Below are 24,603 nucleotides of genomic sequence, written 5' to 3'. Positions count from 1 at the left end.
TTCCCACTAATCTGTATGTCACCTGCAAATTTTGTTACACTACACTCTGTCCCCTCTTCCAGGTCATCTATGTATATTGTAAACAGTTGTGGTCTCAGCACCGATCCCTGTGGCACACCACTAACCACCGATTTCCAACCCGAAAAGGACCCATTTATCCCAACTCTGCTTTCTGTTAGCCAGCCAATTCTCTATCCATGCTAATACATTTCCTCTGACTCCGCGTACCTTTATCTTCTGCAGTAACCTTTTGTGTGGCACCTTATCGAATGCCTTTTGGAAATCTAAATACACCACATCCATCGGTACACCTCTATCCACCATGCTCGTTATATCCTCAAAGAATTCCAGTAAATTAGTTAAACATGATTTCCCCTTCATGAATCCATGCTGCATCTGCTTGATTGCACGATTCCTATCTAGATGTCCCGCTATTTCTTCCTTAATGACATCTGTAGTGGGGAAAATGCTAACCGGCCTATATTTACCTGCCTTTTGTCTGCCCCCCTTTTTAAACAGAGGCGTTACATTAGCTGCTTTCCAATCCGCTGGTACCTCCCCAGAGTCCAGAGAATTTTGGTAGATTATAACGAATGCATCTGCTATAATTTCCGCCATCTCTTTTAATACCCTGGGATGCATTTCATCAGGACCAGGCGACTTGTCTACCTTGAGTCCCATTAGCCTGTCCAGCACTACCCCCCTAGTGATAGTGATTGTCTCAAGGTCCTCCCTTCCCACATTCCTGTGACCAGCAATTTCTGGCATGGTTTTTGTGTCATCCACTATGAAGACCGAAGCAAAATAATTGTTTAAGGTCTCAGCCATTTCCACATTTCCCATTATTAGATCCCCCTTCTCATCTTCTAAGGGACCAACATTTACTTTGGTCACTCTTTTCCGTTTTACATATCGGTAAAAGCTTTTACTATCTTTTTATGTTTTGCGCAAGTTTACTTTCGTAATCTATCTTTCCTTTCTTTATTGCTATCTTAGTCATTCTTTGCTGTCGTTTACAATTTACCCAATCATCTAGTTTTCCACTAACCTTGGCCACTTTATACGCATTGGTTTTTAATTTGATACTCTCCTTTATTTCCTTGGTTATCCACGGCTGGTTATCCCTTCTCTTACCGACCTTCTTTTTCACTGGAATATATTTTTGTTGAGCACTATGAAAGAGCTCCTTAAAAGTCCTCCACTGTTCCTCAATTGTGCCACCGTTTAGTCTATGTTCCCAGTCTACTTTAGCCAACTCTGCCCTCATCCCACTGTAGTCCCCTTTGTTTAAGCATAGTACGCTCGTTTGAGACACTACTTCCTCACCCTCAATTTTTATTACAAATTCAACCATACTGTGATCACTCATTCCGAGAGGATCTTTTACGAGGAGATCGTTTATTATTCCTGTCTCATTACACAGGACCAGATCTAAGATAGCTTGCTCCCTTGTAGGTTCTGTAACATACTGTTCTAAGAAACAATCCCGTATGCATTCTATGAATTCCTCCTCCAGGCTACCCCGTGCGATTTGATTTGACCAATCGATATGTAGGTTAAAATCCCCCATGATTACTGCCGTTCCTTTTTCACATGCCTCCATTATTCCCTTGATTATTGCCCGCCCACCGTGAAGTTATTATTTGGGAGCCTATAAACTACGCCCACCAGTGACTTTTCCCCTTACTATCTCTAATCTCCACCCACAATGATTCAACATTTTGTTCATTAGAGCCAATATCATCTCTCACAACTGCCCTGATATCATCCTTTATTAACAGAGCTACCCCACCTCCTGTCCCTTCTTGTCTATCTTTCCGAATCGTCAGATACCCCTGTATGTTTAATTCCCAGTCTTGGCCACCCTGCAACCATGTTTCTGTAATGGCCACCAAATCATACCCATTTGTAATGATTTGTGCCGTCAACTCATTTACTTTATTTCGAATGCTGCGTGCGTTTAGGTAGAGTGTTTTAATACTAGGTTCCTTTTCAATAATACTTCACTTTTTATTATTATCGATATTATATCGCAATACTGTTGGCAGTTTGTGAAACAGAGCAGTGGAGTTGACTGGACGGTGGATATTTCTCTCCAGTACAGGTTGATGTGCTGTGAGAGTTCACGCACTAATGCTGTAATGCCACCAGCAGTGAGCAAGTGAACACACAATTTCACAACGTTACAAACGGTGGCTGAGTGTTTGGTGTTGGGCTGTGCCGCAAGGTGGGTGGTGTTGGATTGGCCGCCCAGTGACTGCAATGGAACTGAATGTCAGGCACTGTGAATAACAGTACCTGTTGTAAAGGTGGACAGCAAACATTGACACGCAACATGACAAGATGTAAGACTTTGTAGACAGGTAGTTCAATGAAAGTATGATTTTAATACGTTGAAGAAATGCAAATAGTTTAAAAATGTATTCCTCCCTTGTCCATATCTTAAAATTAAAAACGTGGAGGAATGTGCATTAATAGTCAAAATTGGACAGTTGTACAGTTAATCAATCATTTTAACCATAGGGCAACTCATCACTTGAACACTAACACTGCACTTGTGCTAGTCATAAAAATAAGATGGCACACAGCACGAACCTGCTCCCCATTCCCAGCCTTGGCCACCTTGCAACCAGTCTCTGCAACAGCTGTCAGATCATACCCATTTATTTCTATCTGTGCCCTCAACTCATCTATCTTGTTATTAATGCTGCGTGTGTTCAGATATAGAGCTTTTAATTTTGTCTTTTTACCATTTTTCCCTACTCTGGCCCTATTTGCATTTTTATCTTTATACGCTGTGTCCCTTCCTGTCACGCTCTGGTTATCATTACCCCTATTACTACCCCGCTCTATTCCCCTCTCCTTTCTCTTTGACTTTCTAAATTTCCCCTCACCTGACCCCTCCCCAATTTTTTAGTTTAAAGCCCTCTCTACAGTCCTAGTTATTTGATTCATCAGGACACTGGTTCCAGCCCGGGTTAAGTGAAGCCCGTCATGACAGAACAGCTCCCTCTTACCCAGTACTGGTGCCAGTGCCCCATGAACCAAAACCTCTCCCTCCCATACCACTCTCTGAGCCACGCGTTTAACTCTCTGATCTGCTTGGCCCGATGCCAGTTTGCACGTGGCTCAGGTAATAATCCAGAGATTATTTCCCTTGAGGTTCTGTTTATTAATTTAGACTTGAGCTCCTCATACTCCCTCAGCAGAACCTCATTCCTAGTTCTACCGATGTGATTGGTTCCTATGTGGACCACGACAACTGGATCCTCCCCCTCCCCCTCCAAGTTCCTCTCCAGCCGCGAGGAGATATCCTGAACCTTGGCCCCGGGCAGGCAACACAACCTCTGGAACGCACTGTCGCGGCTGTAGAGAACGGTATCTGGTTCCCCCGGACTATACTGTCCCCACCACTACCACATAGCTTCCTTCTCCTCCCCCCCTTGGATGGCCCCCTGTACTACGGTGCCATGGTCAGTTTGCCCATCCTCCCTGCAGTCCGTCCTCATCCATACAGGGAGCAAGTACCTCGTGCCTGTTGGCCAGGGTTAAGGGCTGAGGCTCCTTCATCGCTCCATCCTACGTCCCCAAACCGTCCTCACTTACAGTCAAACCTTCCTGTCCCTGACCGCTGACTAACTCTAAAGTACTGCTTAACCCAAGGGGTGTGACAGCCTCCTGGAGCAAAGTGTCCCGGTAACTCTCCCCCTCCCTGATGTATCGCAGTGTCTGCAGTTCGTACTCCAGCCCAAAAACTCTGAGCCCAAGTTCCTTGAGCTGCAGACACTTACAACAGACATGGACGCTCGGGATCACCATGCTCTCCACAAACTCCCACATGCTGCATTACCACACATCACCTGCCCTGCCATGTCTATCCTTGTTTTAATTATTAATTAACTAGTTAAAGCTTTGATTCAACCGACAATTTAGATTTATTGTTTGAATATTTTATTTGTTCTGTTATTAATGTAATAAGTACTATCAAGTTAGTTTGTCAGCTCTGAATTGAAAACCCTTCCCTAACTTATACAGCAAAGACAAGCTGTTATACTCTCCAACCAATCACCTACCTGCTTTCCTGTGATGTCAGGTTTGATTTCATTCAACTCTGCTCACACTCAGGGTCACACTCACTGACTGTGCTCACACTCAGGGTCACACTCATTCACTGTGCTCACACTCAGGGTCACACTCATTCACTGTGCTCAATCTCAGGGTCACACTCACTGACTATGCTCACACTCAGGGTCACACTCATTCACTGTGCTCATACTCAGGGTCACACTCACTGACTGTGCTCACAGTCAGGGTCACACTCACTGCTCACACTCACTCACTGCTCACACTCAGGGTCACACTCACTGACTGCTCACACTCAGGGCCACACTCATTCACTGTGCTCACACTCGGTCACACTCACTGACTGTGCTCACACTCAGGGTCACACTCACTGACTGCTCACACTCACTCACTGCTCACATTCAGGGTCACACTCACTAACTGCTCACACAGGGTCACTCTCACTGACTGCTCACACTCAGGGTCACACTCACTGACTGTGCTCACACTCAGGGTCACACTCACTGACTGTGCTCACACTCAAGGTCACACTCACTCACTGTGCTCACACTCAGGGTCACACTCACTCATTGCTCATACTCAGGGTCATGCTGACTGTGCTCACACTCAGGGTCACTCACTGTGCTCACACTCAGGGTCACGCTCACTGTGCTCACACTCAGGGCCATACTCACTGTGCTCACACTCACTGTGCTCACACTCAGGGTCACTCACTGGCTGTGCTCACACTCAGGGTCACACTGACTGTGCTCACACTCAGGATCTCACTCACTGACTGCTCACACTCAGGGTCACACAGACTGTGCTCACACTCAGGGTCTCACTCACTGACTGCTCACACTCAGGGTCACACTCATTCACTGTGTTCACAATCAGGGTCACACTCACTGACTGTGCTCACACTCAGGGTCACACTCACTGACTGCTCACACTCAGGGTCATACTCACTGACTCTGCTCACACTCAGGGTCACTCACTGTGCTCACACTCAGGGTCACACTGATTGTGCTCACACTCAGGGTCACTCACTGGCTGTGCTCACACTCAGGGCCACTCACTGTGCTCACACTCAGAGTCATACTCACTGTGCTCACACTCAGGGTCACTTTCATTGTGCTCTCAGGGTCACTGATTGTGCTCACACTCAGGGTCACTCACTTACTGTGCTCACACTTACCATGCTCACACCCAAGGTCACTCACTGTGTTCACACTCATTGTGCTCACACTCAGGGTCACCCTCACTGTGTTCACACTCACTGTGCTCACACTCAGGGTCACATTCACTGTGCTCACACTCAGGGTGACTCACAGACTGTGCTCACACTCAGGGTCACACTCACTGTGCTTACACTCAGGGTCACACTCACTGTGCTCACACTCAGGGTCACACTCACTCTGCTCACAGGGTCGCTCACACTCAGGTTCACTCACTGTGCTCACACTCGGGATCACCTACTGTGCTCACACTCAGGGTCACACTCACTGTGCTCACACTCAGGGTCACACTCACTGTGCTCACAGGATCACTCACTGACTGCTCACACTCAGGGTCACTTACTGTGCTCACACTCAGGGTCTCTCTCACTGTGCTCACACTCAGGGTCACACTCATTATGCTCACACTCAGGGCCTCACTCACTGTGCTCACACTCAGGGCCTCACTCACTGTGCTCTCACTCAGGGTCACACTCACTATGCTCACACTCAGGCTCACACTCACTGTGCTCACACTCGGGGTCACACGCACTATGCTCACACTCAGTGCCTCACTCACTGTGCTCACACTCAGGATTACACTCACTGTGCTCACACTCAGGGTCACACTCACTATGCTCACACTCAGGGTCTCACTCACTGTGCTCACACTCAGGGTCTCACTCACTATGCTCACACTCAGGGTCTCACTCACTGTGCTCACACTCGGGGTCACACTCACTGTGCTCACACTCAGGGTCTCACTCACTGTGCTCACACTCAGGGTCTCACTCACTGTGCTCACACTCAGGGTCTCACTCACTGTGCTCACACTCGGGGTCACTGACTGTGCTCACACTCAGGGTCACACTCACTGTACTCACACTCAGGGTCACTGACTGTGCTCACACTCAGGGTCACACTCACTGTGCTCACACTCAGGGTCTCACTCACTGTGCTCACACTCAGGGTCTCACTCACTGTGCTCACACTCGGGGTCACTGACTGTGCTCACACTCAGGGTCACACTCACTGTACTCACACTCAGGGTCACTGACTGTGCTCACACTCAGGGTCACACACACTGTGCTCACACTCAGGGTGTCACTCACTGTGCTCACACTCAGGGTCTCACTCACTGTGCTCACACTCGGGGTCACTGACTGTGCTCACACTCAGGGTCACACTCACTGTACTCACACTCAGGGTCACTGACTGTGCTCACACTCAGGGTCACACTCACTGTGCGAGTGGACAGTCAGAGCCTGATTGGTGGAGTCATTGATGAGTTGATCCTGTCTCGGCAGCGGAGATGGTGTCCATCCACGTGAAGGTTTAATAAATCATCTTCTGGAGGAGAAACTAACTATAAAAATAAAACTATTCGGTGAGAGCAGAAAAGGTTTAATGTATTGAAAGTGAATGCATTATTGTTGTGTTTTGTTGTGTTTAGGTTCTGTCCGTGACCTACAAACACAGCCAACGAGGGAAGGTGTAAGTTACAGTGGGCCCTGGCCCAGTATCTCTCCTTTACCTTGCCTTTTCCATCCTGTTCCTGCAGGAAGTGTCACTTACCCTTCGCCTTCTTCAGGATCCCCTTGTTATTGTTGACATCACAATTGTCCTGTCGTGGAAGTTAATATTCATGAGACCTGAGACATTTACACTTCCATTTCAATATGTCCTGGAACCGCGACAGAAAGATTTGTGAGGCAGATAATTAAACTGCTCTGTACTTGTCTCTGTGGGTTGAACAAGTGACTCTCGGTCGAACAGGGGCCAAAGTTCACCGTCCCCGAAGGGACAGTTGTCGAGGGGTTTTGGCATCCGATCGAAAAAATGCATGGGCCGCTGGTTGTGTGATTTTCCCTCCCCCAGAGCCATATCCAGCTCGCGGGGGGTTGAGTGGTGTGCCCTTCTGCCAGGATCGGCGCGGTGAAGCCACTGTAACGGAGAGGTTTCCAGCGGAGACAGAGGCAGCGTGTGGGCCGCAGCGAGGAAAAGATAGGACCTTTCCCGGCAGTGCCCTCGCCAGGTTTTCGATGCGATGCTCGAACGCAACACCACTGGGGCCCTTTGCTCGGTAAAGAGTTTTATTAATTTTCGTGTTTTTATTTCAGATTCCATCATCCGCTGTATTTAGCTTTTGATAGAGTTTTATTAATTGTTTTGGCTCCATTAAAGCTGCTGAGTGCTGTCAGAGGTCTGCACATACCCCGGTACTTTTGTACAACTTTCAGGTCTGACTCTTTAGTGGAGGCCTGTGGGTTGCAGAGACCTGCTGGGCAGGGTTCACCCTGAGGATGGGGGGAGTGTTGGGAGGGGACACCTGGTCAGTGCAGGGCAGAACACAGGAGAAGGCATCGCTGTCAGCACCGTACAGACAGGCAGTGGGCAGGGCAGGCAGAGCCGTGATTCATTCATTCTGTGCCACACCAGTGTGCTTGTCTTCACCGGCCCCAATCAGCATTGTGATTGGCTGCTTGGGGACAAGGGATATCCCTTGTGGCTGCTCACTCCACTGTGGAACCCCAGGACAGCACCAGAGCATGCATACAATGACGCTCATTGTGTCACCAGGTGCATCATCGAGCAGTGTATAGGCGGCATCCTTAAACACAGGTTCCGGTGCCTAGACCCTCTGGTGCCACCTCGCAATACTCTCCTCAACGGGTCTCCATCATCGTCGTGGTCTGCAGCAAGCTGCACAACCTGGTCATCCTGAGGGGACAGCCACTGGAGGTCAAGCCAGCAGTACCACCTGAGGAGGAGGGGAGGGGGAAAGATAGAAACATAAACACATAGAAAATAGGTGCAGGAGTCGGCCATTCGACCCTTCGAGCCTGCACCGCCATTCAATGAGTTCATGGCTGAACATGCAACTTCAGTACCCCATTCCTGCTTTCTCACCATATCCCTTGATCCCCCGAGTAGTAAGGACTACATCGAACTCCTTTTTGAATATATTTAGTGAATTGGCCTCAACAACTTCCTGTGGTAGAGAATTCCACAGGTTCACCACTCTCTGGGTGAAGAAATTCCTCCTCATCTCGGTCCTAAATGGCTTACCCCTTATCCTTAGACTGTGACCCCTGGTTCTGGACTTCCCCAACATTGGGAACATTCTTCCTGCATCTAACCTGTCTAAACCTGTCAGAATTTTAAACGTTTCTATGAGATCCCCTCATTCGTCTGAACTCCAGTGAATACAAGCCCAGTTGATCCAGTCTTTCTTGATATGTCAGTCCCGCCATCCCGGGAATCAGTCTGGTGAACCTTCGCTGCACTCCCTCAATAGCAAGAATGTCCTTCCTCAAGTTAGGAGATCAAAACTGTACACAATACTCCAGGTGTGGCCTCACCAAGGCCCTGCACAACTGTAGTAACACCTCCCTGTCCCTGTACTCAAATCCCCTCGCTATGAAGGCCAACATGCCATTTGCTTTCTTAACCACCTGCTGTATCTGCATGCCAACCTTCAATGACTGATGGACCATGACACCCAGGTCTCGTTGCACCTCCCCTTTTCCTAATCTGTCACCATTCAGATAATAGTCTGTCTCTCTGTTTTTACCACCAAAGTGGATAACCTTACATTTATCCACATTATACTTCATCTGCCATGCATTTACCCACTCACCTAACCTATCCAAGTCGCTCTGCAGCCTCATAGCATCCTCCTCACAGCTCACACTGCCACTCAACTTAGTGTCATCTGCAAATTTGGAGATACTACATTTAATCCCCTCATCTAAATCATTAATGTACAGTGTAAACAGCTGGAGCCCCAGCACAGAACCTTGCGGTACCCCACTAGTCACTGCCTGCCATTCTGAAAAGTCCCCATTTACTCCTACTCTTTGCTTCCTGTCTGACAACCGGTTCTCAATCCACATCAGCACACTACCCCCAATCCTATGTGCTTTAACTTTGCACATTAATCTCTTGTGTGGGACCTTGTCGAAAGCCTTCTGAAAGTCCAAATACACCACATCAACTGGTTCTCCCTTGTCCACTCTACTGGAAATATCCTCAAAAAATTCCAGAAGATTTGTCAAACATGATTTCCCCTTCACAAATCCATGCTGACTTGGACCTATCAAGTCACCTCTTTCCAAATGCGCTGCTATGACATCCTTAATAATTGATTCCATCATTTTACCCACTACTGAGGTCAGGCTGACCGGTCTATAATTCCCTGTTTTCTCTCTCCCTCCTTTTTTTAAAAATGGGGTTACATTGGCTACCCTCCACTCCATAGGAACTGATCCAGAGTCTATGGAATGTTGGAAAATGACTGTCAATGCATCCACTATTTCCAAGGCCACCTCCTTAAGTACTCTGGGATGCAGACTATCAGGCCCTGGGGATTTATCGGCCTTCAGTCCCATCAATTTCCCCAACACCATTTCCCTCAGTTCCTCCTTCTTACGAGACCCTATGACCCCTTTTATATCCAGAAGGTTGTTAGTGTCCTCCTTAGTGAATACCAAACCAAAGTACTTGTTCAATTGGTCAGCCATTTCTTTGTTCCCCGTTATGACTTCCCCTGATTCTGACTGCAGGGGACCTACGTTTGTCTTTACTAACCTTTTTCTCTTTACATATCTATAGAAGCTTTTGCAGTCCATTTTAATGTTAATGTTCCCTGCAAGCTTCTTCTTGTACGTTATTTTCCCTGCCCTAATCAAACCCTTCGTCCTCCTCTGCTGAGTTCTAAATTTCTCCCAGTCCCCGGGTTCGCTGCTATTTCTGGCCAATTTGTATGCCACTTCCTTGGCTTTAATGCTATCCCTGACTTCCCTTGATAGCCACGGTTGAGCCACCTTCCCCTTTTTATTTTTACGCCAGACAGGGATGTATAATTGTTGTCGTTCATCCATGCGGTCTCTAAATGTCTGCCATTGCCCATCCACTGTCGACCCCTTAAGCATCATTCGCCAATCTATCCTAGCCAATTCACTCCTCATACCTTCAAAGTTACCCTTCTTTAAGTTCTGGACCATGGTCTCTGAATTAACTGTTTCATTCTCCATCCTAATGTAGAATTCCACCATATTATGGTCACTCTTCCCCAAGGGGCCTCGCACAACGAGATTGCTAATTAATCCTCTCTCATTACACAACACCCAGTCTAAGATGGCCTCCCCCCTAGTTTGTTCCTCGACATATTGGTCCAAAAAAAACCATCTCTTATGCACTCCAGGAAATCCTCCTCCACCGTACTGTTTCCAGTTTGGTTAACCCAATCTATATGCATATTAAAGTCACCCATTATAACTGCTGCACCTTTATTGTATGCACCCCTAATTTCCTGTTTGATGCCCTCCCCAACATCACTACTATTGATGGGGAGGTCTGTACACAACTCCCACTAGCATTTTCTGCCCCTTGGTATTCCGTAGCTTCACCCATACCGATTCCACATCATCCAAGCTAATGTCCTTCCTTACAATTGCCTTAATTTCCTCTGTAACCAGCAACGCCACCCCGCCTCCTTTTCCTTTCTATCTATCCTTCCTAAATGTTGAGTACCCTTGGATGTTGAGTTCCCAGCCTTCGTCGCCCTGGAGCCATGTCTCCGTGATGCCAACCACATCGTATCCGTTAACTGCTATCTGCACAGTTAATTCATCCACCTTATTCCCAATACTCCTCGCATTGAGGCACAGAGCCTTCAGGCTTGCCTTTTTAACACACTTCGACTCTTTAGAATGTTGCTGTAAAGTGGCCCTTTTTGTTTTTTGCCTTGGGTTTCTCTGCCCTCCACTTTTACTCATCTCCTTTCTGTCTTTTACTTCTGTCTCCAATTTGTTTCCCTCTGTCTCCCTGCATTGGTTCCCGTCTCCCAGCATTGGTTCCCATCCCCCTGCCATATTAGTTTAACTCCTCCCCAACAGCACTAGCAAGCACTCCCCCGAGGACATTGGTTCTGGTCCTGCCTAGGTGCAGACCGTCCGGTTTGTACTGGTCCCACCTCCCCCAGAACCGGTTCCAATGTCCCAGGAATTTGAATCCCTCCCTGCTGCACCACTGCTCAAGCCACGTATTCATCTCAGCTATCCTGCGATTCCTACTCTGACTAACACGTGGCACTGATAGCAATCCCGAGATTACTACTTTTGAGGTCCTACTTTTTAATTTAGCTCCTTGCTCCCTAAATTCATCTCGTAGGACCTCATCCCGTTTTTTACAGGATGAGGAGGTGCAGGAGGAGGGGGGAGGAGGAGGAGGTGGCACAGGAGGAGGAGGAAGAGGAGGAGAAGGCTCAGGAATAGGAGGAGGAGGAGGGGCAGGATGAGGAGGAGGATCTCTGTTGCCCCAGAGCTAGGAGGCGTTGACCCATCGCCACCCTGGAAGTGCCAGGTACAGACTGGCCAGCACCCTCCTCAGGGTGTGTCCTCACATATATGGAGGTGCCTGACACCTCCCCTGCAATCTCCCTCCATACATTACGTACTGGTGGTCTGCCAGGTCTCCCCACGTCAGGAAACAGGATTCTTCTTCTGTCCTCCACACCGTCCATCAGTGTCTCCAGCTCCATATCAGTGAACCAGTTGGCTCTCCTTGCACCTCTTACACCAGCCATCCTTCCAACCTTCCTCCCCCCTCAGGGCCTTGCTGCAAACCCGGGTCTTGATTGGCCCACCACGACCACTCCAGCCGTGTCGAGGCCTGTGTCGTACACCCACCATCTTTGCCCCTCGCCTGCCATGTTAAATTGTCCCTTTTGTTTTCAAATTTGGTCAAACTGGCGTAGACACTTGTGACTGGGTGGGTGGTGAGATGTGTGCTGTGATAGCGAACGCCCATTTTACGCCTCCACTTTACACATTGCCAAAGTGGAAAGTTTCAGCGGCTCTGTAATTGCAGCACTGTGTGTTGCCTGCTGCCGAGACCCTTCTTGTCACACAAACTCGAGTTGATAACCTCGGCTGTAATTCCCGGGCATGGTCCCGCAGAGTGACACCTGGCAAGGGCAGCCCACTGAAACATCGCCTCTTGCCGAATTTTTGCCTATCTGTCGCCGTTCAGCTGCTGAAATAATTTCCCTGATGTGTTAGCAGGTTTTAAACGGATCGGATGACTTTGTGACCAATTGCTCCTTCATTTCAGGGTCAGTAAGAGACCGCCTGCATCAAGTCAGTGGTGAAAGTGTGCAACATTTGAAGCCCTGGGCACAAGGTTTGAGCTGGTCCAGAGGCTGGGCTCGGGACTAGTTCTGGGTAGTGTGGCATGGGCACCCACTTTACACACCGCCGATAGTCCCAGCGATTTATTAGCTTTATATGTCAATAAATGCAGAGAGAAATGTCATCCCTGGAGATGTCCAACTTGTGTTCTGTTTAGTTTAGTTTAATAACCATTACTGTCTGTTGAATCGCTCTGAATGGTCGGTTAATCAGCCGATTGGGAGATGCAGAAAATGGCAATTGCTGAATGTTCGCAGACAGTACTCGGAGGGGAGGAGCGGAATTTAACATAGAATAACCTAAATTAAAGAAGGAAGGGATCTCTCAATGGGATTATGGATTAGCAAGAGGCAGCAGGATCTCGCTTCCGTCCTTTACTGTTATATTTTCCCAGAAAGAACATTCTGCTGATTAAACAGTTAACCCCTATTGTAGTGTCCTTACTCCTTACTATAGAATCACACGAGGCATACACTGCAGACAAGGTCACTATGTGACCCGAACCTTTATTCACAGGACCAAGAAGTGCTGACCCTGTGTGGGACCTCCCTTTATATACCTGGATGACCAGGTGAGGAGTGTCTCCCACAAGTTCACCCCCTGTGGTCAAGGTGTGCATTACTCAGGTGTATACTGTATGCAGTGTTGTTACATAAAGGTGACAGTTATGTGAAGCTTATAAACATGACATCACCTCCCCCCAACGTCTTTGGGTCAAAGATTGAGTTTTTCAGGCGGTCGACGTTCTCTCGTGGAGCACTGCAGTTGGGGCTCTGGTTGTTGAGCCGTGGCCTGTGTCTCTGTCCCCTGTGGTGATTCCGGCCTGTCCGGGCTGGCCGCAGGGACTGTGCATGCTGCTGAATGTTCTTGTTGCTCGTTCTCTTGCAGTGTTGTGGGCAACATCTCATGGTCTTCCTCAGGTTCCTCAGTGTCCATGCTGAACCTTTTCTTTACTTGGTCCAGATGTTTGCGGCATATCTGCCCATTGTTAAGTCTGACCACTATGACCCTCTTCCCCTCTTTGCCAATTACAGTACCCTCAAGCCACTTGGGTCCCAAAGCGTGATTGAGAATGAATACTGGGTCATCGATTTCTATGCATCTCCCCACTGAGTTGCGATCATGGCACTCGATTTGGGACTGGCGCTTGCCCTCAACAATGTCTGACAGGGCTGGATGAATGAGGGACAGCCACGTTTTAAGCGTGCGTTTCATGAGTAGCTCCGTGGGCGGACCCCCGTGAGCGAGTGCGGTCGGGACCTATTGGTCAGCAAGAGGCGCGATAGGCGGCATTGAAGGGAGGGTCCTTGAATCCGGAGCATGCCCTGTTTTATGATTTGAACCGTACGTTCCGCCTGGCTATTGGAGGCCGGCTTGAACGGCGCTGTCCTGACGTGTTTGATACCATTACTCGACATAAACTCCTGGAATTCATAGCTAGTGAAACACGGGCCATTGTCGCTAACCAGGATGTCCGGCAAGCCGTGGGTCGCAAAGACCGCACGCAGACTCTCCACAGTGGTGGATGTCGTGCACAAATTCAATATGATGCACTCGATCCATTTCGAGTATGCATCAACAACAATGAGGAACATTTTTCCCATGAACGGGCCCGTGTAGTCAACGTGAATACGTGACCATGGCCTGGTGGGCCAGGGCCACGGGCTGAGTGGGACCTCCCTGGGGGCATTACCCAGCTGGGCACACGTCGTGCACCTGCGAACCAGTGTTCCAGGTCTGAGTCAATCCCCGGCCACCATACATGTGACCGGGCAATGGCCTTCATTAACACGATGCCTGGGTGCTCGCTTTGGAGTTCCCTGATGAATGCTTCCCTTCCTTTCTGGGGCATGACTACCCGGCTGCCCCATAGCAGGCAATCGGCTTGGATGGAGAGCTCGTCCATCCGTCTGTGGAACAGTCTGACCTCCTCAGGGCATGCTCCGTGTGCGGGCGCCCAATCCCCAGTCAGGACACATTTCTTAATCAGGGATAGGAGGGGATCTCTGTTGGTCTAGATTTTGATCTGGCGGGCTGTGATGGGGGGAGCCTTCGGTGTCAAAAGCCTCAACGGCCATGACCATCTCCGCGCATTGCTCCGACGCCCCCTCAGTGGTGGCCAGTGGGAGCTAGCTGAGCGCGTCAGCGCAATTTTCGGTGTCTGGGGCTGGTGCCGTATGGTGTAGGCATACGCAGCCAGCGTGAGGGCCTAATGCTGTATGTGAGCTGACGCATTGGCATTGACAGCCTTGCTGTTGGACAACAGGGATATTAACGGCTTGTGGTCCGTTTCTAACTCGAGCCTTCTGCCGAAAAGGTACTGGTGCATCTTTTTCACCCCGTAGACACAAGTGAGTGCTTCCTTTTGAACTATCCCATATCCCCTTTCTGCCTGGGAGAGCGACCTGGAGGCATAAGCCACAGGTTGAAGTTGGCCCTCACCATTACTCTGCTGCAACACACACCCAACCCCATAGGATCACACGTTAAAACTGTACTTGGGCAACACTTCGAGGATCGCAGTTCTTGTCGCCCACCATTCCAAGACTTACTTCCAAAGCTGCTCAGCATTGGCCCTTCGCTGTAAGGGAGGGGAGGATCCCGTGAATCTGGCATTGCTGCTGGGGACATTGGGCAGTGCTGTGCCTACCCGCCCCTCTCACTCCGTTTCACGCTCCACGGGACGTGGTCGAGCTTGATTTCTGCACTCCGCCTCCCTCCTGCAACCCCAAACCAGAAGTTCACGCTCATTGGAAACGGTTAGCAATACTTCTGCACTCCCACAAATGTAATTGCCCCCAAACGAGGCACTACACCCCCTGAGCTGATGCATTCAATGGACCTGGATTTATACCGGGGATAATTCTCCACTCACACCGCTATACTCCTGGTCATTGCTATTGCAGTCACTTCAACAAACACATTACATCAACAGATTTAACTCCAATGTAAATAATGTAGTGGACGTAAAACAAAAGGCTACAAGCAGGGCATTAATATTTGAAATCTTGAAAAATGAGCACTGGGAGGTAATGGTTCTGAGCTTTCAGTAATTGGCTGTTAGTGCTGCAGGGTAGAACTGGAGAGCTGAATCAAGCACTAATGAGCTCTCTCGGGCCCTACACAGGTTCTACCAGCAGGGCGAGAATGGATTTCAGGTTCAGCGCAATCGGCAATGATCCTTCACACTGGCTCCTTCCAGCTCAGAAAGGGGAGGTTGCATCATTGTGCCGATCCTCATTATCAACATTGCTGGCTGTGATGGCACTCTGTAACCACTGAATCCGGTAATTCTCGTGGCTCATCTCACTTTTGGGGAGAGAGCTGGCCGTTTTAATGACCAGCTATGGGAGGCACTGGAGGCTGGAGAGGAGCGAAGGAGGGTAGTGCTGTTCCTGCTCACTGAAAGGAGGCCATTGCCCCAGGTCTTCAGGGCAATGTGGAGGGAAGTGGCCGAGGAAGTCTCGGCCAGCAATGTGGTCGTCCAGAGCCAGACTCAATGCTGGAATACCTTCAATGACTTCACTCGGGTGGTCAGGGTGAGTAGATGCTTCAACAGGTCCAGATGTGGAATCAGTATCGGTGGAGCTACGGAATACCAAAGGGCAGAAAACGCTAGTGGGAGTTGTGTAAAGACCTCCAAACAGTAGTAACATAAGAATTAGGAACAGGAGTAAGCCATCTAGCCCCTCGAGCCTGTTCCGCCATTCAATAAGATCATGGCTGATCTGCCCGTGGACTCAGCTCCACTTACCCGCCCGCTCCCCATAACCCTTAATTCCTTTATTGGTTAAAAATCTATCTATCTGTGATTTGAATACATTCAATGAGCTAGCCTCAACTGCTTCCTTGGGCAGAGAATTCCACAGATTCACAACCCTCTGGGAGAAGAAATTCCTTCTCAACTCAGTTTTAAATTGGCTCCCCCGTATTTTGAGGCTGTGCCCCCTAGTTCTCGTCTCCCCGACCAGTGGAAACAACCTCTCTGCCTCTATCTTGTCTATCCCTTTCATTATTTTAAATGTTTCTATAAGATCACCCCTCATCCTTCTGAACTCCAACGAGTAAAGACCCAGTCTACTCAATCTATCATCATAAGGTAACCCCCTCATCTCCGGAATCAGCCGAGTGAATCGTCTCTGTACCCCCTCCAAAGCCAGTATATCCTTCCTTAAGTAAGGTGACCAAAACTGCACGCAGTACTCCAGGTGCGGCCTCACCAATACCCTATACAGTTGCAGCAGGACCTCCCTGCTTTTGTACTCCATCCCTCTCGCAATGAAGGCCAACATTCCATTCGCCTTCCTGATTACCTGCTGCACCTGCAAACTAACTTTTTGGGATTCATGCACAAGGACCCCCAGGTCCCTCTGCACCACAGCATGTTGTAATTTCTCCCCATTCAAATAATATTCCCTTTTACTGTTTTTTTCCCCAAGGTGGATGACCTCACACTTTCCGACATTGTATTCCATCTGCCAAACCTTAGCCCATTCGCTTAACCTATCCAAATCTCTTTGCAGCCTCTCTGTGTCCTCCACACAACCTGCTTTCACACTAATCTTATTGTCATCTGCAAATTTTGTTACACTACACTCTGTCCCCTCTTCCAGGCCATCTATGTATATAGTAGTGATGTTGGGGAAGGCATCAAACAGGAAATTAGGGGTGCATGCAATAAAGGTGCAGCAGTTATAATGGGTGACTTTAATATGCACATAGATTGGGCTAACCAAACTGGAAGCAATACGGTGGAGGAGGATTTCCTGGAGTGCATAAGGGATGGTTTTCTGGACCAATATGTCGAGGAACCAACTAGCGGGGAGGCCATCTTAAACTGGGTGTTGTGTAATGAGAGAGGATTAATTAGCAATCTCATTGTGCGAGGCTCCTTGGGGAAGAGTGACCATAATATGGTGGAATTCTACATTAGGATGGAGAATGAAATAGTTAATTCAGAGACCATGGTCCAGAACTTAAAGAAGGGTAACTTTGAAGGAACGAGGCTTGAATTGGCTAGGATAGATTGGTGAATGATACTTCAGGGGTTGACAGTGAATGGGCAATGGCAGACATTTAGAGACCGCATGGATGAACTACAACAATTGTAGATCCTTGTCTGGTGTAAAAATAAAAAAGGGAAGGTGGCTCAACCGTGGCTATCAAGGGAAATCAGGGATAGTATTAAAGCCAAGGAAGTGGCATACAAATTGGCCAGAAATAGCAGCGAACCCGGGGACTGGGAGAAATTTAGAACTGAGCAGAGGAGGCCAAAGGGTTTGGTTAGGGCAGGGAAAATGGAGTACGAGAGGAAGCTTGCAGGGATCATTAAAATGGATTGCAAAAGTTTCGATAGATATGTAAAGAGAAGAAAGTTAGTAAAGACAAACGTAGGTCCCCTGCAGTCAGAATCAGGGGAAGTCATAACGGGGAACAAAGAAATGGCGGACCAATTGAACAAGTACTTTGGTTCGGTATTCACGAAGGAGGACACGAACAACCTTCCGGATATAAAAGGGGTCGGAGGGTCTAGTAAGGAGGAGGAACTGAGGAAAATCCTTATTAGCCGGGAAATTGTGTTGGGGAAATTGATGGGATTGAAGGCCGATAAATCCCCAGGGCCTGATGGACTACATCCCAGAGTACTTAAGGAGGTGGCCTTGGAAATAGTGGATGCGTTGACAGTCATTTTCCAACATTCCATTGACTCTGGATCAGTTCCTATGGAGTGGAGGGTAGCCAATGTAACCCCACTTTTTAAAAAAGGAGGGAGAGAGAAAACAGGGAATTATAGACCGGTCAGCCTGACATCGGTAGTGGGTAAAATGATGGAATCAATTATTAAGGATGTCATAGCAGTGCATTTGGAAAGAGGTGACATGATAGGTCCAAGTCAGCATGGATTTGTGAAAGGGAAATCATGCTTGACAAATCTTCTGGAATTTGTTGAGGATGTTTCCAGTAGAGTGGATAAGGGAGAACCAGTTGATGTGGTATATTTGGACTTTCAGAAGGTGTTCGACAAGGTCCCACACAAGAGATTGATGTGCAAAGTTAGAGCACATGGGATTGGGGGTAGTGTACTGACATGGATTGAGAACTGGTTGTCAGACAGGAAGCAAAGAGTAGGAGTAAATGGGTACTTTTCAGAATGGCAGGCAGTGACTAGTGGGGTACCGCAAGGTTCTGTGCTGGGGCCCCAGCTGTTTACACTGTACATTAATGATTTAGATGAGGGGATTAAATGTAGTATCTCCAAATTTGCGGATGACACTAAGTTGGGTGGTAGTGTGAGCTGCGAGGAGGATGCTGTGAGGCTGCAGAGCGACTTGGATAGGTTAGGTGAGTGGGCAAATGCATGGCAGATGAAGTATAATGTGGATAAATGTGAGGTTATCCACTTTGGTGGTAAAAACAGAGAGACAGACTATTATCTGAATGGTGACAGATTAGGAAAAGGGGAGGTGCAAAGAGACCTGGGTGTCATGGTACATCAGTCATTGAAGGTTGGCATGCAGGTGCAGCAGGTGGTTAAGAATGCAAATGGCATGTTGGCCTTCATAGCAAGGGGATTTGAGTACAGGGGCAGGGAGGTGTTGCTACAGTTGTACAGGGCATTGGTGAGGCCACACCTGGAGTATTGTGTACAGTTTTGGTCTCCTAAGCTGAGGAAGGACATTCTTGCTATTGAGGGAGTGCAGCGAAGGTTCACCAGACTGATTCCCGGGATGGCGGGACTGACCTATCAAGAAAGACTGGATCAACTGGGCTTGTATTCACTGGAGTTCAGAAGAATGAGAGGGGACCTCATAGAAACATTTAAAATTCTGACGGGGTTAGACAGGTTCGATGCAGGAAGAATGTTCCCAATGTTGGGGAAGTCCAGAACCAGAGGTCACAGTCTAAGGATAAGGGGTAAGCCATTTAGGACCGAGATGCGGAGGAACTTCTTCACCCAGAGAGTGGTGAACCTGTGGAATTCTCTACCACAGAAAGTTGTTGAGGCCAATTCACTAAATATATTCAAAAAGGAGTTAGATGAGGTCCTTACTACTAGGGGGATCAAGGGGTATGGCGAGAAAGCAGGAATGGGGTACTGAAGTTGAATGTTCAGCCATGAACTCATTGAATGGCGGTGCAGGCTAGAAGGGCCGAATGGCCTACTCCTGCACCTATTTTCTATGTTTCTATGTTTCTAAGTCGTAACTGGGAACAAAGAAATGGCAGACCAATTGAACAAGTACTTTGGTTCAGTATTCACTAAGGAGGACACAAACAACCTTCCGGATATAAAAGGGGTCAGAGTGTCTAGTAAGGAGGAGGAACTGAGGGAAATATTTATTAGTCGGGAAATTGTGTTGGGGAAATTGATGGGATTGAAGGCCGATAAATCCCCAAGGCCTGATGGACTGCATCCCAGAGTACTTAAGGAGGTGGCCATGGAAATAGCGGATGCATTGACAGTCATTTTCCAACATTCCATTGACTCTGGATCAGTTCCTGTGGAGTGGAGGGTAGCCAATGTAACCCTACTTTTTAAAAAAGGAGGGAGAGAGAAAACAGGGAATTATAGACCAGTCAGCCTGACATCGGTAGTGGGTAAAATGATGGAATCAATTATTAAGGATGTTATAGCAGCGCATTTGGAAAGAGGTGACATGATAGGTCCAAGTCAGCATGGATTTGTGAAAGGGAAATCATGCTTGACAAATCTTCTGGAATTTTTTGAGGATGTTTCCAGTAGAGTGGACAAGGGGGAATCAGTTGATGTGGTGTATTTGGATTTTCAGAAGACTTTCGACAAGGTCCCATACAAGAGATTGATGTGCAAAGTTAAAGCACATGGGATTGGGGTTAATGTGCTGACATGGATTGAGAACTGGTTGTCAGACAGGAAGCAAAGAGTAGGAGTAAATGGGTACTTTTCAGAATGGCAGGCAGTGACTAGTGGGGTACCGCAAGGTTCTGTGCTGGGGCCCCAGCTGTTTACATTGTACATTAATGATTTTGACGAGGGGATTAAATGTAGTATCTCCAAATTTGCGGATGACACTAAGTTGGGTGGCAGTGTGAGCTGCGAGGAGGATGCTATGAGGCTGCAGAGTGACTTGGATGTTAGGTGAGTGGGCAAATGCATGGCAGATGAAGTATAATGTGGATAAATGTGAGGTTATCCACTTTGGTGGTAAAAACAGAGAGGCAGACTATTATCTGAATGGTGACAGATTAGGAAAAGGGAGGTGCAACGAGACCTGGGTGTCATGGTACATCAGTCATTGAAGGTTGGCATGCAGGTACAGCAGGCGGTTAAGAAAGCAAATGGCATGTTGGCCTTCATAGCGAGGGGATTTGAGTACAGGGGCAGGGAGGTGTTGCTACAGTTGTACAGGGCCTTGGTGAGGCCACACCTGGAGTATTGTGTTCAGTTCTGGTCTCCTAACTTGAGGAAGGACATCCTTGCTATTGAGGGAGTGCAGCGAAGGTTCACCAGACTGATTCCTGGGATGGTGGGACTGCCCTATCAAGAAAGGCTGGATCAACTGGGCTTGTATTCACTGGAGTTCAGAAGAATGAGAGGGGATCTCATAGAAACGTGTAAAATTCTGACAGGTTTAGACAGGTTAGATGCAGGAAGAATGTTCCCAATGGTGGGGAAGTCCAGAACCAGGGGTCACAGTCTAAGGATAAGGGGTAAGCCATTTAGGACCGAGATGAGGAGAGATGTCTTCACCCAGAGAGTGGTGAACCTGTGGAATTCTCTACCACAGAAAGTTGTTGAGGCCAATTCACTAAATATATTCAAAAAGGAGTTAGATGTGGTCCTTACTACTCGGGGGATCAAGGGGTATGGTGAGAAAGCAGGAATGGGGTACTGAAGTTGCATGTTCAGCCATGAACTCATTGAATGGTGGTGCAGGCTCGAAGGGCCGAATGGCCTACTCCTGCACCTATTTTCTATGTTTCTATGTTACATACAAGCATCTGAACCTCATTCTGTACACACTGCACAAAGCACCACACTCCCATCACTCACCCTCAAGGCATCTGCACCTACTAAACCTCACATTCACATCTCACACCCTGCCTATAATCACAGCTATTCAACTACAGAACACACATCTCCCAAACACATAGCTGCTCTCTCACTCACATGTGTGTTTCTCTAGCAGACCAAGATGGCCCACAATCGGACGGGGCAGCAGAGGACAGGTGAGGGTGCATCTCTGCTCCAGCAGCTCTCTGACCTTGAGGAGCGCGTGCTGCATCTCATTGGGCAGCAGGTGGTGGGTACCATGGCCATCGGTGACATTGACCCCGCTGGGGGCAACAACTGTATCTTCACCCCACTCCTCCTCTCATCCCACTTCCCCCTCACACCACAAGCCTTTCTCATGTTCCAGCTCCTGATAATGTCTGCCTTCCTCGCTCCATTCCTGCCCCCTGCCCTCACCTTAACGTGAGTCTTGTACCTTTATTCTTTCAGATAATCAGCCAGTGAGACAGGAGGGAGAAGAGGAGGAGGACCCAAGCATCACGTCACTGCATCTCTCACCCGCAGGCACCACTCAGAGACTGGCACTACGCCATCTTTAGAGGCCAGTGTCGTAGCGGGATCTGCACTGGGTGATGCACTGGGGCCTAGCAGGCTGCAGCAAAGCCGGGGGAAAGGGTAGCTCGGGGGCCAGCTCCCCGGAGGGAGAGTTCGTGCACAGGTTCTGCTGCACAGGGTTCAGATGCGGACCTCGATGGGGAGATGTTCACACAAAGGGTGATGGCCATGCACTCAGAGATGATAGGTGCAATGGCAAGTGTGCCCGAGAGCCTGTTGGCAGTGATAAAGAGACCGCCTTCAACACTGCACAGAGCTCTACACATACCATGGAGCCCATCATTTCCAGTCTGCAGACGGTGGACTCCCGGGAGACTTTGCGGACCCAGACCTCAAGACGCATGTTATGGGCGATGTGGCTGCTTCCATAGCAGCACAGACGGAAGCGACGCAATGTCTTTGTGCTGTAATGGAGACAGTGGGTACCAACGAGTCTCAGACCTCTCTCATGCTGTCCCAGCTGGATGCCCTGTGAGCTCTGACTGCTGCCATTGCCGCTGGGTCCACCACAGTGCACCGGGGATCTCACGGTGTCGCAGCAGGTCAGCAATCTCTGCTCCAGCAGGTTGGTAGGGATGCTGAGGTGCTGCCCGGGGGAGTGGCAGTGGGTCAGTGGAGCAGGAACCTGCTGTCCTCTCTCAGGATGACACCATTCCTGATCCCACCGCTGCCACTCCGCCATTGCACTTTTCACTGCCCGTAGCCCAGACTGCCGCCGCCCGGCCTGAGGTGGTGCAGTCTACAGCCAGGCCTTCCAGGCCCAGAGCTGGTCGAGGGCATCCTGCAGGGTCATCTGTATCTCTGGCCCTGACATAGCAGCCTTCCACCAGCCCTGCTGCAGCCACTGGAGAGACACTGTGTAGGAGCAGAAGTATAGGAAAAGGCAGTGAGAAGATGGTAAGTAAGGGTTTGCACAAGGGTTATTCGTATATATTGTATATATGCGCTTACAGAATTTGGATAAATTTATTGATGCAATGTGGCAGATTTGGTGCTGGCTGTGTCTCAGTTCAGATTTGCACAGTGACATGGAATGAGACATTGATGGACTGAGGGGACGTGCTGAGCAATCAGGAAGTGGCCTGGAATTCACTGGACGCGAAGTCTAGTGAGCCGGTCATGGATCGCCCTTCCACAAGGCCGACTGAGTGGCTGCCCCCTTCCTCGCTGCTGTTCCTGCTCCTGTTCCTCCTCCTCCTCATCCAGTCTGCTCCTCATCATCCTCCTCCTCGTCCTCCTCCTCAGGCTCCCTCAATCAACATAACAAAAACAGATTATCTGCTCATGATCATATTGCTATTTGTGGGAGCTTGCTGTGCGCAAATTGGCTGCCGCGTTTCACACATTACAACAGTGACTACACTCCAAAAGTACTTTGGCTGTAAAGCGCTTTGAGATGTCCGGTGGTCATGAAAGGCGCTATATGAATCCAGGTCTATCCTGAAGTGGTGCAGCTATGCCTGGTGACAATGGCCAGGTTGTGCAGCATGTGGCAAACCACTACCAATAGGGACACCCATTCAGGCGAGTACTGCAGGACTCCTCCCGAGCAGTCAAGCCAGCAGAACCATTGCTTCAGCTCTCCGATGGTCTGCTCGATGATGTTCCTGGTGGCAGCATGGCTCTCATTGTACGAGTGCTGGGCAGGAGTGTTGCGGTTGTGGAGGGGAGTCATGAGCCAGTGGAGAGCAGATAGCCAATGTCTCTGACCAGCCAGCCTCGAGCTTGAAGCGCTGGCTGGAAGAGACCTGGCACATTGGTCTGGGGCAGGATGAAGGCATCGTGGCTGCTGCCAGGATAGTGGGCATTGATGGTGAGTATTCTGCATGTGTGGTCACACACCAGCTGGACATTCAGTGAGTGGCAGCCTTTGCGGTTACGGAATATCTCAGGATTGTGATGCGGTGCCCCCAAAGCGACGTGAATGCCATCAGTGCCGCCCTGCACCATGGGAAAGCCCGCTATCCTGGCAAAGCCACATGCACGCTTCTCTCTGGTCCCCCTCCTTCTGTACAGAGCATCTGTGACCTCGCGGATAGAGCTATGGACAGCGAACTGCGATAGGTTAGATATGTCTCCTGTTGCACTCTGGAAAGATCTGCTGCTGTAGAAATTGAGCGCGATGGTTACCTTGACTACCACTGAGAGAGCCATGGTGATCCTGGTCTGAGGCTCGAGGGCTGGTTACAGGAGGTGGCAGAGCTCTGTGACCAGGTTCTTGGTGAAATGCATCCTTTGAACACACTGCTCCTCAGTGAGATTGATGTACGAGAACTGCTCCCGGAATACCCCGGGATGGTAAGGCATCCTGTTCTCAGCCCTGTTGGACCTCTTCCCTCTGGTCACATTTTGCAATCGTTCTTTCTGCCTCATTGGTGCTGGCGGGCGAGGTCCCGTGTGTTGACCCTGTTGGTCAAGGTCAGTCCCTCCGACATTGACCTTGGAGGGCGAAGTCCCCTACGTTGAACCTGGAGGGCGAGGTCCCGTACGTTGAACCTGGAGAGCTCAGTCCCTCCGACGC

Source organism: Pristiophorus japonicus, unplaced genomic scaffold (genome assembly GCF_044704955.1).
Source record: "Pristiophorus japonicus isolate sPriJap1 unplaced genomic scaffold, sPriJap1.hap1 HAP1_SCAFFOLD_307, whole genome shotgun sequence".
In the NCBI taxonomy this organism is placed as follows: domain Eukaryota; kingdom Metazoa; phylum Chordata; class Chondrichthyes; family Pristiophoridae; genus Pristiophorus; species Pristiophorus japonicus.
Note: the sequence above shows the minus strand (reverse complement) of the source record.